Genomic DNA, 18,787 nt, shown 5'->3' on the forward strand with positions numbered 1-18,787 from the left:
AACACATTTGAGAACAAGAAACCAGTGGCCCTAGCTAACCCTGTCAACTCTCCTCTAGAACTTTATGACTCGTACATGTATCAAGGTAAAGTGTCCTTGACTGATGGTAAAGACAAGGCAATAAATATCAAGGTTCTGCGTGATACAGGTGCTGCCCAATCCATCTTAAGGGAAGATGTCATCCCTAACATCAAACAGGCTTTCACTGGGAGAAGGTGATCCTTACAGGTCTCGAATCACAGCTCTCCTATCCCTTGGCTAATATTAGCTTACATTGCCCGTTCATTTCAGGAGAGGTTGAGGTAGCCATTAAACCTGGTGAACTGCCAGTACCGGGGGTACATCTTGTACTGGGTAATGATCTCGCGGGTAACTTGGCTGTTCCAAACTTAATTGTTCTTGATTCTCCCTTAACAGAAAGTCCCACTAAGATCCTGGACGAAACATCCCCTCACTTCTTCCCAGTGTGTGCAGTCACCAGGTCTCAGTCCAAGTCCCCTGCCCTTTCATCACCTTCTCCACCAAAGATTGCCTCTACTGACAACTTGTATAATAACATAATTTCAAAGGAGAATTTGATTAATGCTCAGGAACAGGATCTCACTTTGGCTAAGATTAGACATGTGGCCAGTGAGACAAAGGATATGTCTAAATTGCCTTGTTTTTATTATCAGGAAGGAGTCCTGATGCGTTCCTACAGACCTCCTGAACTGAAACAACTAGACACCTGGTCAGAAACACATCAAGTTGTCATCCCTTGTCTGTAAGACCAGCCATTATAGAACTAGCTCATGATGGATTGTCAGGTCATCTAGGCATCCAAAAAACCTACAAGAAGGCTCTTCAGCATTTTTTTTGGCCAGGAATGAAAAAGGATGTGTCGCACTATGTAAAAACATGTCACATATGTCAAGTTGTGGGTAAGCCTAACGAACGCCTTGTGCCAGCTCCTCTGACGCCTATTCCAGTTCAGACGGAGCCCTTCGAAAAGATCATACTAGACTGCGTAGGGCCCTTACCCAAAACCAAACGAGGGAATCAGTATTTGTTAACCCTCATGGATCCCACTACCAGGTACCCTGAAGCATTCCTCTTAAGAACATCACATCAAAGACCATTGTAAAACATCTAATACATTTTTTCACATCGGTAGGAATTCCAAAACAAATTCAGTCTGACAAGGGTAGCAATTTCACTAGCCATTTTTTCCAACAGATAGTGAATGAGCTAAACATCGACCATGTTACCTCCTCGGCTTACCACCCCAATCCCAAGGCTGTCTGGAGCGGTTTCACCAAACATTAAAATCCATGATGAAGAAGTATTGCTTGGAGCATCAAGGAGACTGGGATGAAAGTATTTCTTTCCTTCTCTTCGCTTTAAGAGAATCTCCTCAAGATTCTTTAGGTTACTCCTTTTGAATTACTCTATGGTAGACAGATCAGGGGGCCTCTCAAAATATTAAAGGATCAATGGTTCACTCAAAATACTCCTTCAAGCCCCAGTGTGTCTGACTACATCAGTAACCTTAAGAATAAAATCAGTGAAGTCAGATCTTTTGCTAAATCAAACTTCCTCAAATCTCAAACTAAAATGCAACAGAATTCTCTTCCCAAATCTGTCATGAGAAGTTTCAAACCAGGAGACAAGGTTTTACTTTTCTCCCACTCCAGGCAATGCTCTTCACAGTAAGTTCATGGGACCTTATGTTGTGGCTCAAAACTAAGCCCATTAAATTATGTGGTCCACACTCCTGACCGTCGTAAGGATTCCCAACTTGTTCATATTAATCTAATGAAACCTTACCACTCCAGAGAACCAGAGGACGACTTGTCTCGCGCTGTACCTGTATGTCTGGTAGGAAAGGAGTCTGGTCCTGTGCCCCCGAGGAAGAGTCCGACATCGAATTCCTCTTCTCGTCACCTAAAGAACGCCCTCAAACAGCCAAATCATGTCCAACCTGGATGAGGTGTTTGTTTCCTTAACACCTTCACAACAGTCTGATCTTAAAAAGTTATTGCTAGACTTTTCTGAAATCACAGGTGACCTTCCAGGAGTTTGTAATACTATCCAACATGACATAAGATTAACATCTACCGACATCAAGCCTATAAGACAACAAGCCTATCGCATTTCACCCATTAAAAGAGACTTGATGAAAAAGAGGTAGACTATCTGCTCTGTCATCACCTTGCAGAACCTAGTATATCTCCTTGGGCTTCTCCTGTCTGTTAACATCTAAACCAGATGGTAGTAGTCGATTTTGCACCGACTACCGGAAATTAAATAAAGTGACGGTGCCAGACTCCTACCCATTGCCCTTGATAGAGGACCTTATAGATAGTATAGGAGTAGCCAAATTTGTAACCACTATAGACTTGCTTAAAGGTTACTACCAGATTCCCCTCTCGGACGAGGCCCAAATAATATCCGCCTTCATCACTCCCTTCGGACTATACCAATACACAGTGATGCCATTTGGATTGTCTAATGCTCCCGCCACCTTCCAGAGGGCTATAAATTACATAACTCAGGACTTGGAGGGAACATCCGCGTATCTGGACGACCTGGTGGTGACTGCAGACGACTGGGCAACACATCTGACCCGTCTTCGGAGGCTGATGGGTCGGTTGCAGGAAGCCGGGCTTACCATCAACCTGGCCAAGTCCACCTTCGGGAGGTCTACGGTGGTCTACCTGGGACATGTGGTGGGGAACGGCAAGGTTCACCCCAAGAGAGCTAACGTTGAGGCCATCCTTGGCTTCCCTGTTCCTACCACCAGGAAAGCTCTCATGAGGTTCTTGGGGATGGCTGGGTTTTACAGACGCTTCTGTAAAAACTTCTCCACCCTGGCCGCCCCTTGACGGACCTTCTCAGCACTTCCGTCCCTTCCACTGGACCCCGGCCTGTGACCAAGCCTTCAAACACCTCAAGGCGTTTTCTCCTCGGAACCAGTGGTCTTGACGCCGGATCACTCCCGACCCTTCCATTTACAAGTTGACGCGAGTGGAGTTGGAGTGGGTGCTGTCCTACTACAACCGGACCCCACAAGCGGCATCCTCCATCCCATCGCTTACCACTCTGCAAAACTGAAACACCATCAACTCAACTACTCCACCATCGAAAGGAGGCTCTGGCACTCGTGCTGGCGCTCCAACGTTTTGAGTGCTATCTTCATCCTGGTCCGCACATCACCAAGGTCTTCACGGACCACAATCCTCTGGCCTTCCTGTACGCCATGAGGAACCGAAACCAACGCATTCTTAGGTGGGCCTTGTTAACTCAACCTTTCAACCTGGAAGTCCATCATATCAAGGGGGTGGACAACATCATCGCCGACGCCTTATCAAGATCTCCCGTCTCACCTCCTTCATGAGCCCATTACGGAGGTCTTAGGGGGGAGGAAATGTTACGGCCCGTCCGTAACATGCATTACTACCATCACCTCCTCCGCTTGTTACCTCGTTCGCCACCTCTCCGCCTCCCTTCCACGTCACCGTCTCGTGAACCTTCCACGTCACCGTTTCATGAAGCCCGGCTACTGTCCCGAAGTTGGATTCACATATTTCACTTTCGACTCAACCGAAAGTGTTGAGCCAGCTCTTGGTTTTCTGGATTGGCAGTTGAGATCCAAGCCTCAACCTGTGAACACAACGCCTCTTGGTTCTGCCGTGGGATCAACCATCACTCAGCATTTCACCACTGCGACACCGCATAAGTATCACTTTCCTCGTCCGTGCTTTCCACATTGCCTCTATATAGGATTAGGATTATTGTTAGGTATTAAGTTGGGTTCTTTATTGTTGTATTTATTACTGTGTTATATGTATATGTGTATGTCATTTTCCTGTGTTTCATGTTATATATCTGTGTTTCATGTTTCTTGTTATATATGTGTCAATTTCATTATGGGTTATTAAGTAGCTTTTAAAGTGACCCCTTTTGCATTTCCTCACCAGTTGAACCTGCAGTGTGTTTTCCTTTTGATTGTTGTTGTTCACCGGCTCTCCGATGCCAATCTTACCAGTTTAACCGGTGAACGTAACACCAGCAATTCTGAGTTTTGTTACATAAAACGCTGGAAGACACCAAAATAACCCCTTTTTCACATATTTCACTTCCTTAGACAAATAGTGTGTTTTGCCTGCAATTTTGAGTATTGTTGCATAAAACGCTGGAATACACCAAAATAACCCATTTTTTACATATTTCAGTTCCTTAGACAAATAGTGTGTTTTCGTAGCATTTCTGTGTTTTGGTGCAAAACAGCTAAAAACTGATTAAATTACACGTTTTTCTTAATTTTACTTTGGATTCTCTATACTAGCTTGTTTTCATCAATTTTATCGTTTTGAAGCAAAATAATGTAAAATGACGAATAAGCACAATTTTCAATCGAGATAGTTTTTTTTTCATAAAACACCTTAAAAACACATGAATAAGACGTTTAAACAAATATAGTGTTTTGCCTGCATTTATGAGTTTGGTGCATAAAACGCTAGAATACACTAACATAACCCACTTTTGACATATTTCACTTCCTTAAACATATATTGTGTTTTGCCTGCATTTCTGAGTTTTGGTTCTTAAAACGCTAGAATACATCAAAATAACCTCTTTTTGAAATATTTCACTTCCTTAAACAAATAGTTTGTTTTCCCTGCAATTCTGAGTTTTGTTACATAAAACGCTGGAATACACCAAAATAACCCCTTTTTGACATATTTCACTACTTTAGACAAATAGTGTGTTTTGCCAGCAATTCTGAGTTTTGTTACATAAAACGCTGGAAGACACCAAAATAACCCTTTTTTCACATATTTCACTTCCTTAGACAAATAGTGTGTTTTGCCTGCAATTTTGAGTTTTGTTGCATAAAACGCTAGAATACACCAAAATAACCCATTTTTTACATATTTCAGTTCCTTAGACAAATAGTGTGTTTTCGTAGCATTTCTGTGTTTTGGTGGAAAACAGCTAAAAACTGATTAAATTACACGTTTTTCTTAATTTTACTTTGGATTCTCTATACTAGCTTGTTTTCATCAATTTTATCGTTTTGAAGCAAAATAATGTAAAATGACGAATAAGCACAATTTTCAATCGAGATAGTTTTTTTTCATAAAACACCTTAAAACACATGAATAAGACGTTTAAACAAATATAGTGTTTTGCCTGCATTTATGAGTTTGGTGCATAAAACGCTAGAATACACTAAGATAACCCACTTTTGACATATTTCACTTCTTTAGACATATATTGTGTTTTGCCTGCATTTCTGAGTTTTGGTTCATAAAACGCTGGAATACATCAAAATAACCCCTTTTTGACATATTTCACTTCCTTAAACAAATAGTGTGTTTTCCCTGCAATTCTGAGTTTTATTACATAAAACGCTGGAATACATCAAAATAACCCCTTTTTGACATATTTCACTACTTTAGACAAATAGTGTGTTTTCCCAGCAATTCTGAGTTTTGTTACATAAAACGCTGGAAGACACCAAAATAACCGTTTTCTCACATATTTCACTTCCTTAGACAAATAGTGTGTTTTGCCTGTAATTTTGAGTTTTGTTGCATAAAACGCTAGAATACACCAAAATAACCCATTTTTTACATATTTCAGTTCCTTAGACAAATAGTGTGTTTTCGTAGCATTTCTGTGTTTTGGTGGAAAACAGCTAAAAACTGATTAAATTACACGTTTTTCTTAATTTTACTTTGGATTCTCTATACTAGCTTGTTTTCATCAATTTTATCGTTTTGAAGCAAAATAATGTAAAATGACGAATAAGCACAATTTTCAATCGAGATAGTTTTTTTTCATAAAACACCTTAAAAACACATGAATAAGACGTTTAAACAAATATAGTGTTTTGCCTGCATTTATGAGTTTGGTGCATAAAACGCTAGAATACACTAAGATAACCCACTTTTGACATATTTCACTTCCTTAGACATATATTGTGTTTTGCCTGCATTTCTGAGTTTTGGTTCATAAAACGCTGGAATACATCAAAATAACCCCTTTTTGACATATTTCACTTCCTTAAACAAATAGTGTGTTTTCCCTGCAATTCTGAGTTTTGTTACATAAAACGCTAGAATACATCAAAATAACCCCTTTTTGACATATTTCACTACCTTTGACAAATAGTGTGTTTTGCCTGCAATTCTGAGTTTTGTTACATAAAACGCTGGAATACACCAAAATAACCCCTTTTCACATATTTCACTTCCTTAGACAAATAGTGTGTTTTGCCTGCAATTCTGAGTTTTGTTGCATAAAACGCTGGAATACACCAAAATAACCCATTTTTACATATTTCAGTTCCTTAGACAAATAGTGTGTTTTCGTAGCATTTCTGTGTTTTGGTGGAAAACAGCTAAAAACTGATTAAATTACACGTTTTTCTTAATTTTACTTTGGATTCTCTATACTAGCTTGTTTTCATCAATTTTATCGTTTTGAAGCAAAATAATGTAAAATGACGAATAAGCACAATTTTCAATCGAGATAGTTCTTTTTTCATAAAACACCTTAAAACACATGAATAAGACGTTTAAACAAATATAGTGTTTTGCCTGCATTTATGAGTTTGGTGCATAAAACGCTAGAATACACTAAAATAACCCACTTTTGACATATTTCACTTCCTTAAACATATATTATGTTTTGCCTGCATTTCTGAGTTTTGGTTCATAAAACGCTAAAATACATCAAAATAACCCCTTTTTGACATATTTCACTTCCTTAAACAAATAGTGTGTTTTCCCTGCAATTCTGAGTTTTGTTACATAAATCGCTGGAATACACCAAAATAACCCCTTTTTGACATATTTCACTACCTTTGACAAATAGTGTGTTTTGCCTGCAATTCTGAGTTTTGTTACATAAAACGCTGGAATACACCAAAATAACCCTTTTTCACATATTTCACTTCCTTAGACAAATAGTGTGTTTTGCCTGCAATTCTGAGTTTTGTTGCATAAAACGCTGGAATACACCAAAATAACCCATTTTTACATATTTCAGTTCCTTAGACAAATAGTGTGTTTTCGTAGCATTTCTGTGTTTTGGTGGAAAACAGCTAAAACTGATTAAATTACACGTTTTTCTTAATTTTACTTTGGATTCTCTATACTAGCTTGTTTTCATCAATTTTATCGTTTTGAAGCAAAATAATGTAAAATGACGAATAAGCACAATTTTCAATCGAGATAGTTTTTTTTCATAAAACACCTTAAAACACATGAATAAGACGTTTAAACAAATATAGTGTTTTGCCTGCATTTATGAGTTTGGTGCATAAAACGCTAGAATACACTAAAATAACCCACTTTTGACATATTTCACTTCCTTAAACATATATTGTGTTTTGCCTGCATTTCTGAGTTTTGGTTCATAAAACGCTGGAATACATCAAAATAACCCCTTTTGACATATTTCACTTCCTTAAACAAATAGTGTGTTTTCCTGCAATTCTGAGTTTTGTTACATAAAACGCTGGAATACACCAAAATAACCCTTTTGACATATTTCACTACTTTAGACAAATAGTGTGTTTTGCCTGCAATTCTGAGTTTTGTTACATAAAACGCTGGAATACACCAAAATAACCCCTTTTTCACATATTTCACTTCCTTAGACAAATAGTGTGTTTTGCCTGCAATTCTGAGTTTTGTTGCATAAAACGCTGGAATACACCAAAATAACCCATTTTTACATATTTCAGTTCCTTAGACAAATAGTGTGTTTTCGTAGCATTTCTGTGTTTTGGTGGAAAACAGCTAAAACTGATTAAATTACACGTTTTTCTTAATTTTACTTTGGATTCTCTATACTAGCTTGTTTTCATCAATTTTATCGTTTTGAAGCAAAATAATGTAAAATGACGAATAAGCACAATTTTCAATCGAGATAGTTTTTTTTCATAAAACACCTTAAAACACATGAATAAGACGTTTAAACAAATATAGTGTTTTGCCTGCATTTATGAGTTTGGTGCATAAAACGCTAGAATACACTAAAATAACCCACTTTTGACATATTTCACTTCCTTAGACATATATTGTGTTTTGCCTGCATTTCTGAGTTTTGGTTCATAAAACGCTGGAATACATCAAAATAACCCCTTTTGACATATTTCACTTCCTTAAACAAATAGTGTGTTTTCCCTGCAATTCTGAGTTTTGTTACATAAAACGCTGGAATACACCAAAATAACCCTTTTTTGACATATTTCACTACCTTTGACAAATAGTGTGTTTTGCCTGCAATTCTGAGTTTTGTTACATAAAACGCTGGAATACACCAAAATAACCCCTTTTCACATATTTCACTTCCTTAGACAAATAGTGTGTTTTGCCTGCAATTCTGAGTTTTGTTGCATAAAACGCTGGAATACACCAAAATAACCCATTTTTACATATTTCAGTTCCTTAGACAAATAGTGTGTTTTCGTAGCATTTCTGTGTTTTGGTGGAAAACAGCTAAAACTGATTAAATTACACGTTTTCTTAATTTTACTTTGGATTCTCTATACTAGCTTGTTTTCATCAATTTTATCGTTTTGAAGCAAAATAATGTAAAATGACGAATAAGCACAATTTTCAATCGAGATAGTTTTTTTTCATAAAACACCTTAAAACACATGAATAAGACGTTTAAACAAATATAGTGTTTTGCCTGCATTTATGAGTTTGGTGCATAAAACGCTAGAATACACTAAAATAACCCACTTTTGACATATTTCACTTCTTTAAACATATATTGTGTTTTGCCTGCATTTCTGAGTTTTGGTTCATAAAACGCTAGAATACATCAAAATATAACCCTTTTGACATATTTCACTTCCTTAAACAAATAGTGTGTTTTCCTGCAATTCTGAGTTTTGTTACATAAAACGCTGGAATACACCAAAATAACCCTTTTGACATATTTCACTACTTTAGACAAATAGTGTGTTTTGCCTGCAATTCTGAGTTTTGTTACATAAAACGCTGGAATACACCAAAATAACCCTTTTTCACATATTTCACTTCCTTAGACAAATAGTGTGTTTTGCCTGCAATTCTGAGTTTTGTTGCATAAAACGCTGGAATACACCAAAATAACCCATTTTTACATATTTCAGTTCCTTAGACAAATAGTGTGTTTTCGTAGCATTTCTGTGTTTTGGTGGAAAACAGCTAAAACTGATTAAATTACACGTTTTTCTTAATTTTACTTTGGATTCTCTATACTAGCTTGTTTTCATCAATTTTATCGTTTTGAAGCAAAATAATGTAAAATGACGAATAAGCACAATTTTCAATCGAGATAGTTTTTTTTTTTTCATAAAACACCTTAAAACACATGAATAAGACGTTTAAACAAATATAGTGTTTTGCCTGCATTTATGAGTTTGGTGCATAAAACGCTAGAATACACTAAAATAACCCACTTTTGACATATTTCACTTCCTTAAACATATATTGTGTTTTGCCTGCATTTCTGAGTTTTGGTTCATAAAACGCTGGAATACATCAAAATAACCCCTTTTTGACATATTTCACTTCCTTAAACAAATAGTGTGTTTTCCTGCAATTCTGAGTTTTGTTACATAAAACGCTGGAATACACCAAAATAACCCCTTTTGACATATTTCACTACTTTAGACAAATAGTGTGTTTTGCCTGCAATTCTGAGTTTTGTTACATAAAACGCTGGAATACACCAAAATAACCCCTTTTTCACATATTTCACTTCCTTAGACAAATAGTGTGTTTTGCCTGCAATTCTGAGTTTTGTTGCATAAAACGCTGGAATACACCAAAATAACCCATTTTTACATATTTCAGTTCCTTAGACAAATAGTGTGTTTTCGTAGCATTTCTGTGTTTTGGTGGAAAACAGCTAAAACTGATTAAATTACACGTTTTCTTAATTTTACTTTGGATTCTCTATACTAGCTTGTTTTCATCAATTTTATCGTTTTGAAGCAAAATAATGTAAAATGACGAATAAGCACAATTTTCAATCGAGATAGTTTTTTTTCATAAAACACCTTAAAACACATGAATAAGACGTTTAAACAAATATAGTGTTTTGCCTGCATTTATGAGTTTGGTGCATAAAACGCTAGAATACACTAAAATAACCCACTTTTGACATATTTCACTTCCTTAGACATATATTGTGTTTTGCCTGCATTTCTGAGTTTTGGTTCATAAAACGCTGGAATACATCAAAATAACCCCTTTTGACATATTTCACTTCCTTAAACAAATAGTGTGTTTTCCTGCAATTCTGAGTTTTGTTACATAAAACGCTGGAATACACCAAAATAACCCTTTTGACATATTTCACTACCTTAGACAAATAGTGTGTTTTGCCTGCAATTCTGAGTTTTGTTACATAAAACGCTGGAATACACCAAAATAACCCTTTTTCACATATTTCACTTCCTTAGACAAATAGTGTGTTTTGCCTGCAATTCTGAGTTTTGTTGCATAAAACGCTGGAATACACCAAAATAACCCATTTTTACATATTTCAGTTCCTTAGACAAATAGTGTGTTTTCGTAGCATTTCTGTGTTTTGGTGGAAAACAGCTAAAACTGATTAAATTACACGTTTTTCTTAATTTTACTTTGGATTCTCTATACTAGCTTGTTTTCATCAATTTTATCGTTTTGAAGCAAAATAATGTAAAATGACGAATAAGCACAATTTTCAATCGAGATAGTTTTTTTCATAAAACACCTTAAAACACATGAATAAGACGTTTAAACAAATATAGTGTTTTGCCTGCATTTATGAGTTTGGTGCATAAAACGCTAGAATACACTAAGATAACCCACTTTTGACATATTTCACTTCCTTAAACATATATTGTGTTTTGCCTGCATTTCTGAGTTTTGGTTCATAAAACGCTGGAATACATCAAAATAACCCCTTTTGACATATTTCACTTCCTTAAACAAATAGTGTGTTTTCCTGCAATTCTGAGTTTTGTTACATAAAACGCTGGAATACACCAAAATAACCCTTTTGACATATTTCACTACTTTAGACAAATAGTGTGTTTTGCCTGCAATTCTGAGTTTTGTTACATAAAACGCTGGAAGACACCAAAATAACCCCTTTTTCACATATTTCACTTCCTTAGACAAATAGTGTGTTTTGCCTGCAATTCTGAGTTTTGTTGCATAAAACGCTGGAATACACCAAAATAACCCATTTTTACATATTTCAGTTCCTTAGACAAATAGTGTGTTTTCGTAGCATTTCTGTGTTTTGGTGGAAAACAGCTAAAACTGATTAAATTACACGTTTTTCTTAATTTTACTTTGGATTCTCTATACTAGCTTGTTTTCATCAATTTTATCGTTTTGAAGCAAAATAATGTAAAATGACGAATAAGCACAATTTTCAATCGAGATAGTTTTTTTTCATAAAACACCTTAAAACACATGAATAAGACGTTTAAACAAATATAGTGTTTTGCCTGCATTTATGAGTTTGGTGCATAAAACGCTAGAATACACTAAAATAACCCACTTTTGACATATTTCACTTCCTTAGACATATATTGTGTTTTGCCTGCATTTCTGAGTTTTGGTTCATAAAACGCTGGAATACATCAAAATAACCCCTTTTGACATATTTCACTTCCTTAAACAAATAGTGTGTTTTCCTGCAATTCTGAGTTTTGTTACATAAAACGCTGGAATACACCAAAATAACCCTTTTGACATATTTCACTACCTTAGACAAATAGTGTGTTTTGCCTGCAATTCTGAGTTTTGTTACATAAAACGCTGGAATACACCAAAATAACCCCTTTTCACATATTTCACTTCCTTAGACAAATAGTGTGTTTTGCCTGCAATTCTGAGTTTTGTTGCATAAAACGCTGGAATACACCAAAATAACCCATTTTTACATATTTCAGTTCCTTAGACAAATAGTGTGTTTTCGTAGCATTTCTGTGTTTTGGTGGAAAACAGCTAAAACTGATTAAATTACACGTTTTTCTTAATTTTACTTTGGATTCTCTATACTAGCTTGTTTTCATCAATTTTATCGTTTTGAAGCAAAATAATGTAAAATGACGAATAAGCACAATTTTCAATCGAGATAGTTTTTTTTCATAAAACACCTTAAAACACATGAATAAGACGTTTAAACAAATATAGTGTTTTGCCTGCATTTATGAGTTTGGTGCATAAAACGCTAGAATACACTAAAATAACCCACTTTTGACATATTTCACTTCCTTAAACATATATTGTGTTTTGCCTGCATTTCTGAGTTTTGGTTCATAAAACGCTGGAATACATCAAAATAACCCCTTTTGACATATTTCACTTCCTTAAACAAATAGTGTGTTTTCCTGCAATTCTGAGTTTTGTTACATAAAACGCTGGAATACACCAAAATAACCCTTTTTTGACATATTTCACTACCTTAGACAAATAGTGTGTTTTGCCTGCAATTCTGAGTTTTGTTACATAAAACGCTGGAATACACCAAAATAACCCTTTTTCACATATTTCACTTCCTTAGACAAATAGTGTGTTTTGCCTGCAATTCTGAGTTTTGTTGCATAAAACGCTGGAATACACCAATATAACCCATTTTTACATATTTCAGTTCCTTAGACAAATAGTGTGTTTTCGTAGCATTTCTGTGTTTTGGTGGAAAACAGCTAAAACTGATTAAATTACACGTTTTTCTTAATTTTACTTTGGATTCTCTATACTAGCTTGTTTTCATCAATTTTATCGTTTTGAAGCAAAATAATGTAAAATGACGAATAAGCACAATTTTCAATCGAGATAGTTTTTTTTCATAAAACACCTTAAAACACATGAATAAGACGTTTAAACAAATATAGTGTTTTGCCTGCATTTATGAGTTTGGTGCATAAAACGCTAGAATACACTAAAATAACCCACTTTTGACATATTTCACTTCCTTAGACATATATTGTGTTTTGCCTGCATTTCTGAGTTTTGGTTCATAAAACGCTGGAATACATCAAAATAACCCCTTTTGACATATTTCACTTCCTTAAACAAATAGTGTGTTTTCCTGCAATTCTGAGTTTTGTTACATAAAACGCTGGAATACACCAAAATAACCCTTTTGACATATTTCACTACCTTAGACAAATAGTGTGTTTTGCCTGCAATTCTGAGTTTTGTTACATAAAACGCTGGAATACACCAAAATAACCCCAATTCTGAGTTTTCACATATTTCACTTCCTTAGACAAATAGTGTGTTTTGCCTGCAATTCTGAGTTTTGTTACATAAAACGCTGGAATACATAATAACCAAAATAACCAAATAGTGTGTTTTACATATTTCAGTTAAAACGCTGGAATAGACAAATATTTTTACATATTTCAGTGTTTTCGTAGCATTTCTGTGTTTTGGTGGAAAACAGCTAAAACTGATTAAATTACACGTTTTCTTAATTTTACTTTGGATTCTCTATACTAGCTTGTTTTCATCAATTTTATCGTTTTGAAGCAAAATAATGTAAAATGACGAATAAGCACAATTTTCAATCGAGATAGTTTTTTTTCATAAAACACCTTAAAACACATGAATAAGACGTTTAAACAAATATAGTGTTTTGCCTGCATTTATGAGTTTGGTGCATAAAACGCTAGAATACACTAAAATAACCCACTTTTGACATATTTCACTTCCTTAAACATATATTGTGTTTTGCCTGCATTTCTGAGTTTTGGTTCATAAAACGCTGGAATACATCAAAATAACCCCTTTTGACATATTTCACTTCCTTAAACAAATAGTGTGTTTTCCCTGCAATTCTGAGTTTTGTTACATAAAACGCTGGAATACACCAAAATAACCCTTTTTTGACATATTTCACTACCTTAGACAAATAGTGTGTTTTGCCTGCAATTCTGAGTTTTGTTACATAAAACGCTGGAATACACCAAAATAACCCCTTTTTCACATATTTCACTTCCTTAGACAAATAGTGTGTTTTGCCTGCAATTCTGAGTTTTGTTGCATAAAACGCTGGAATACACCAAAATAACCCATTTTTACATATTTCAGTTCCTTAGACAAATAGTGTGTTTTCGTAGCATTTCTGTGTTTTGGTGGAAAACAGCTAAAACTGATTAAATTACACGTTTTTCTTAATTTTACTTTGGATTCTCTATACTAGCTTGTTTTCATCAATTTTATCGTTTTGAAGCAAAATAATGTAAAATGACGAATAAGCACAATTTTCAATCGAGATAGTTTTTTTTCATAAAACACCTTAAAACACATGAATAAGACGTTTAAACAAATATAGTGTTTTGCCTGCATTTATGAGTTTGGTGCATAAAACGCTAGAATACACTAAAATAACCCACTTTTGACATATTTCACTTCCTTAGACATATATTGTGTTTTGCCTGCATTTCTGAGTTTTGGTTCATAAAACGCTGGAATACATCAAAATAACCCCTTTTGACATATTTCACTTCCTTAAACAAATAGTGTGTTTTCCTGCAATTCTGAGTTTTGTTACATAAAACGCTGGAATACACCAAAATAACCCTTTTGACATATTTCACTACCTTAGACAAATAGTGTGTTTTGCCTGCAATTCTGAGTTTTGTTACATAAAACGCTGGAATACACCAAAATAACCCTTTTCACATATTTCACTTCCTTAGACAAATAGTGTGTTTTGCCTGCAATTCTGAGTTTTGTTGCATAAAACGCTGGAATACACCAAAATAACCCATTTTTACATATTTCAGTTCCTTAGACAAATAGTGTGTTTTCGTAGCATTTCTGTGTTTTGGTGGAAAACAGCTAAAACTGATTAAATTACACGTTTTTCTTAATTTTACTTTGGATTCTCTATACTAGCTTGTTTTCATCAATTTTATCGTTTTGAAGCAAAATAATGTAAAATGACGAATAAGCACAATTTTCAATCGAGATAGTTTTTTTTCATAAAACACCTTAAAAACACATGAATAAGACGTTTAAACAAATATAGTGTTTTGCCTGCATTTATGAGTTTGGTGCATAAAACGCTAGAATACACTAAAATAACCCACTTTTGACATATTTCACTTCCTTAAACATATATTGTGTTTTGCCTGCATTTCTGAGTTTTGGTTCATAAAACGCTGGAATACATCAAAATAACCCCTTTTTGACATATTTCACTTCCTTAAACAAATAGTGTGTTTTCCCTGCAATTCTGAGTTTTGTTACATAAAACGCTGGAATACACCAAAATAACCCTTTTGACATATTTCACTACTTTAGACAAATAGTGTGTTTTGCCTGCAATTCTGAGTTTTGTTACATAAAACGCTGGAATACACCAAAATAACCCCTTTTCACATATTTCACTTCCTTAGACAAATAGTGTGTTTTGCCTGCAATTCTGAGTTTTGTTGCATAAAACGCTGGAATACACCAAAATAACCCATTTTTACATATTTCAGTTCCTTAGACAAATAGTGTGTTTTCGTAGCATTTCTGTGTTTTGGTGGAAAACAGCTAAAACTGATTAAATTACACGTTTTTCTTAATTTTACTTTGGATTCTCTATACTAGCTTGTTTTCATCAATTTTATCGTTTTGAAGCAAAATAATGTAAAATGACGAATAAGCACAATTTTCAATCGAGATAGTTTTTTTTCATAAAACACCTTAAAACACATGAATAAGACGTTTAAACAAATATAGTGTTTTGCCTGCATTTATGAGTTTGGTGCATAAAACGCTAGAATACACTAAAATAACCCACTTTTGACATATTTCACTTCCTTAGACATATATTGTGTTTTGCCTGCATTTCTGAGTTTTGGTTCATAAAACGCTGGAATACATCAAAATAACCCCTTTTGACATATTTCACTTCCTTAAACAAATAGTGTGTTTTCCCTGCAATTCTGAGTTTTGTTACATAAAACGCTGGAATACACCAAAATAACCCTTTTTTGACATATTTCACTACCTTTGACAAATAGTGTGTTTTGCCTGCAATTCTGAGTTTTGTTACATAAAACGCTGGAATACACCAAAATAACCCCTTTTCACATATTTCACTTCCTTAGACAAATAGTGTGTTTTGCCTGCAATTCTGAGTTTTGTTGCATAAAACGCTGGAATACACCAAAATAACCCATTTTTACATATTTCAGTTCCTTAGACAAATAGTGTGTTTTCGTAGCATTTCTGTGTTTTGGTGGAAAACAGCTAAAACTGATTAAATTACACGTTTTCTTAATTTTACTTTGGATTCTCTATACTAGCTTGTTTTCATCAATTTTATCGTTTTGAAGCAAAATAATGTAAAATGACGAATAAGCACAATTTTCAATCGAGATAGTTTTTTTTCATAAAACACCTTAAAACACATGAATAAGACGTTTAAACAAATATAGTGTTTTGCCTGCATTTATGAGTTTGGTGCATAAAACGCTAGAATACACTAAAATAACCCACTTTTGACATATTTCACTTCCTTAAACATATATTGTGTTTTGCCTGCATTTCTGAGTTTTGGTTCATAAAACGCTGGAATACATCAAAATATCCCCTTTTTGACATATTTCACTTCCTTAAACAAATAGTGTGTTTTCCCTGCAATTCTGAGTTTTGTTACATAAAACGCTGGAATACACGAAAATAACCCCTTTTTGACATATTTCACTACCTTTGACAAATAGTGTGTTTTGCCTGCAATTCTGAGTTTTGTTACATAAAACGCTGGAATACACCAAAATAACCCCTTTTCACATATTTCACTTCCTTAGACAAATAGTGTGTTTTGCCTGCAATTCTGAGTTTTGTTGCATAAAACGCTGGAATACACCAAAATAACCCATTTTTACATATTTCAGTTCCTTAGACAAATAGTGTGTTTTCGTAGCATTTCTGTGTTTTGGTGGAAAACAGCTAAAACTGATTAAATTACACGTTTTTCTTAATTTTACTTTGGATTCTCTATACTAGCTTGTTTTCATCAATTTTATCGTTTTGAAGCAAAATAATGTAAAATGACGAATAAGCACAATTTTCAATCGAGATAGTTTTTTTTCATAAAACACCTTAAAAACACATGAATAAGACGTTTAAACAAATATAGTGTTTTGCCTGCATTTATGAGTTTGGTGCATAAAACGCTAGAATACACTAAAATAACCCACTTTTGACATATTTCACTTCCTTAGACATATATTGTGTTTTGCCTGCATTTCTGAGTTTTGGTTCATAAAACGCTGGAATACATCAAAATAACCCCTTTTTGACATATTTCACTTCCTTAAACAAATAGTGTGTTTTCCCTGCAATTCTGAGTTTTGTTACATAAAACGCTGGAATACACCAAAATAACCCCTTTTTGACATATTTCACTACCTTTGACAAATAGTGTGTTTTGCCTGCAATTCTGAGTTTTGTTACATAAAACGCTGGAATACACCAAAATAACCCCTTTTCACATATTTCACTTCCTTAGACAAATAGTGTGTTTTGCCTGCAATTCTGAGTTTTGTTGCATAAAACGCTGGAATACACCAAAATAACCCATTTTTACATATTTCAGTTCCTTAGACAAATAGTGTGTTTTCGTAGCATTTCTGTGTTTTGGTGGAAAACAGCTAAAACTGATTAAATTACACGTTTTCTTAATTTTACTTTGGATTCTCTATACTAGCTTGTTTTCATCAATTTTATCGTTTTGAAGCAAAATAATGTAAAATGACGAATAAGCACAATTTTCAATCGAGATAGTTTTTTTTTCATAAAACACCTTAAAACACATGAATAAGACGTTTAAACAAATATAGTGTTTTGCCTGCATTTATGAGTTTGGTGCATAAAACGCTAGAATACACTAAAATAACCCACTTTTGACATATTTCACTTCCTTAAACATATATTGTGTTTTGCCTGCATTTCTGAGTTTTGGTTCATAAAACGCTGGAATACATCAAAATAACCCCTTTTGACATATTTCACTTCCTTAAACAAATAGTGTGTTTTCCCTGCAATTCTGAGTTTTGTTACATAAAACGCTGGAATACACCAAAATAACCCCTTTTTGACATATTTCACTACCTTAGACAAATAGTGTGTTTTGCCTGCAATTCTGAGTTTTGTTACATAAAACGCTGGAATACACCAAAATAACCCTTTTTCACATATTTCACTTCCTTAGACAAATAGTGTGTTTTGCCTGCAATTCTGAGTTTTGTTGCATAAAACGCTGGAATACACCAAAATAACCCATTTTTACATATTTCAGTTCCTTAGACAAATAGTGTGTTTTCGTAGCATTTCTGTGTTTTGGTGGAAAACAGCTAAAACTGATTAAATTACACGTTTTTCTTAATTTTACTTTGGATTCTCTATACTAGCTTGTTTTCATCAATTTTATCGTTTTGAAGCAAAATAATGTAAAATGACGAATAAGCACAATTTTCAATCGAGATAGTTTTTTTTCATAAAACACCTTAAAACACATGAATAAGACGTTTAAACAAATATAGTGTTTTGCCTGCATTTATGAGTTTGGTGCATAAAACGCTAGAATACACTAAAATAACCCACTTTTGACATATTTCACTTCCTTAGACATATATTGTGTTTTGCCTGCATTTCTGAGTTTTGGTTCATAAAACGCTGGAATACATCAAAATATCCCCTTTTTGACATATTTCACTTCCTTAAACAAATAGTGTGTTTTCCCTGCAATTCTGAGTTTTGTTACATAAAACGCTGGAATACACCAAAAT

General features: G+C 34.3%; 1 protein-coding gene across 1 annotated transcript in view; it reads right to left on the reverse strand.

Moving 5' to 3' along the window:
* The window catches only part of LOC123509280 (cytochrome P450 2L1-like), a 64,967-nt gene that overhangs the window by 35,222 nt on the left and 10,958 nt on the right, over nt 1–18,787 (reverse strand). The gene's annotated exons all lie outside the window — the stretch shown is intronic.

The sequence above is a fragment of the Portunus trituberculatus genome, chromosome 26 (genome assembly GCF_017591435.1).
Source record: "Portunus trituberculatus isolate SZX2019 chromosome 26, ASM1759143v1, whole genome shotgun sequence".
Classification (NCBI taxonomy): Eukaryota; Metazoa; Arthropoda; class Malacostraca; order Decapoda; family Portunidae; genus Portunus; species Portunus trituberculatus.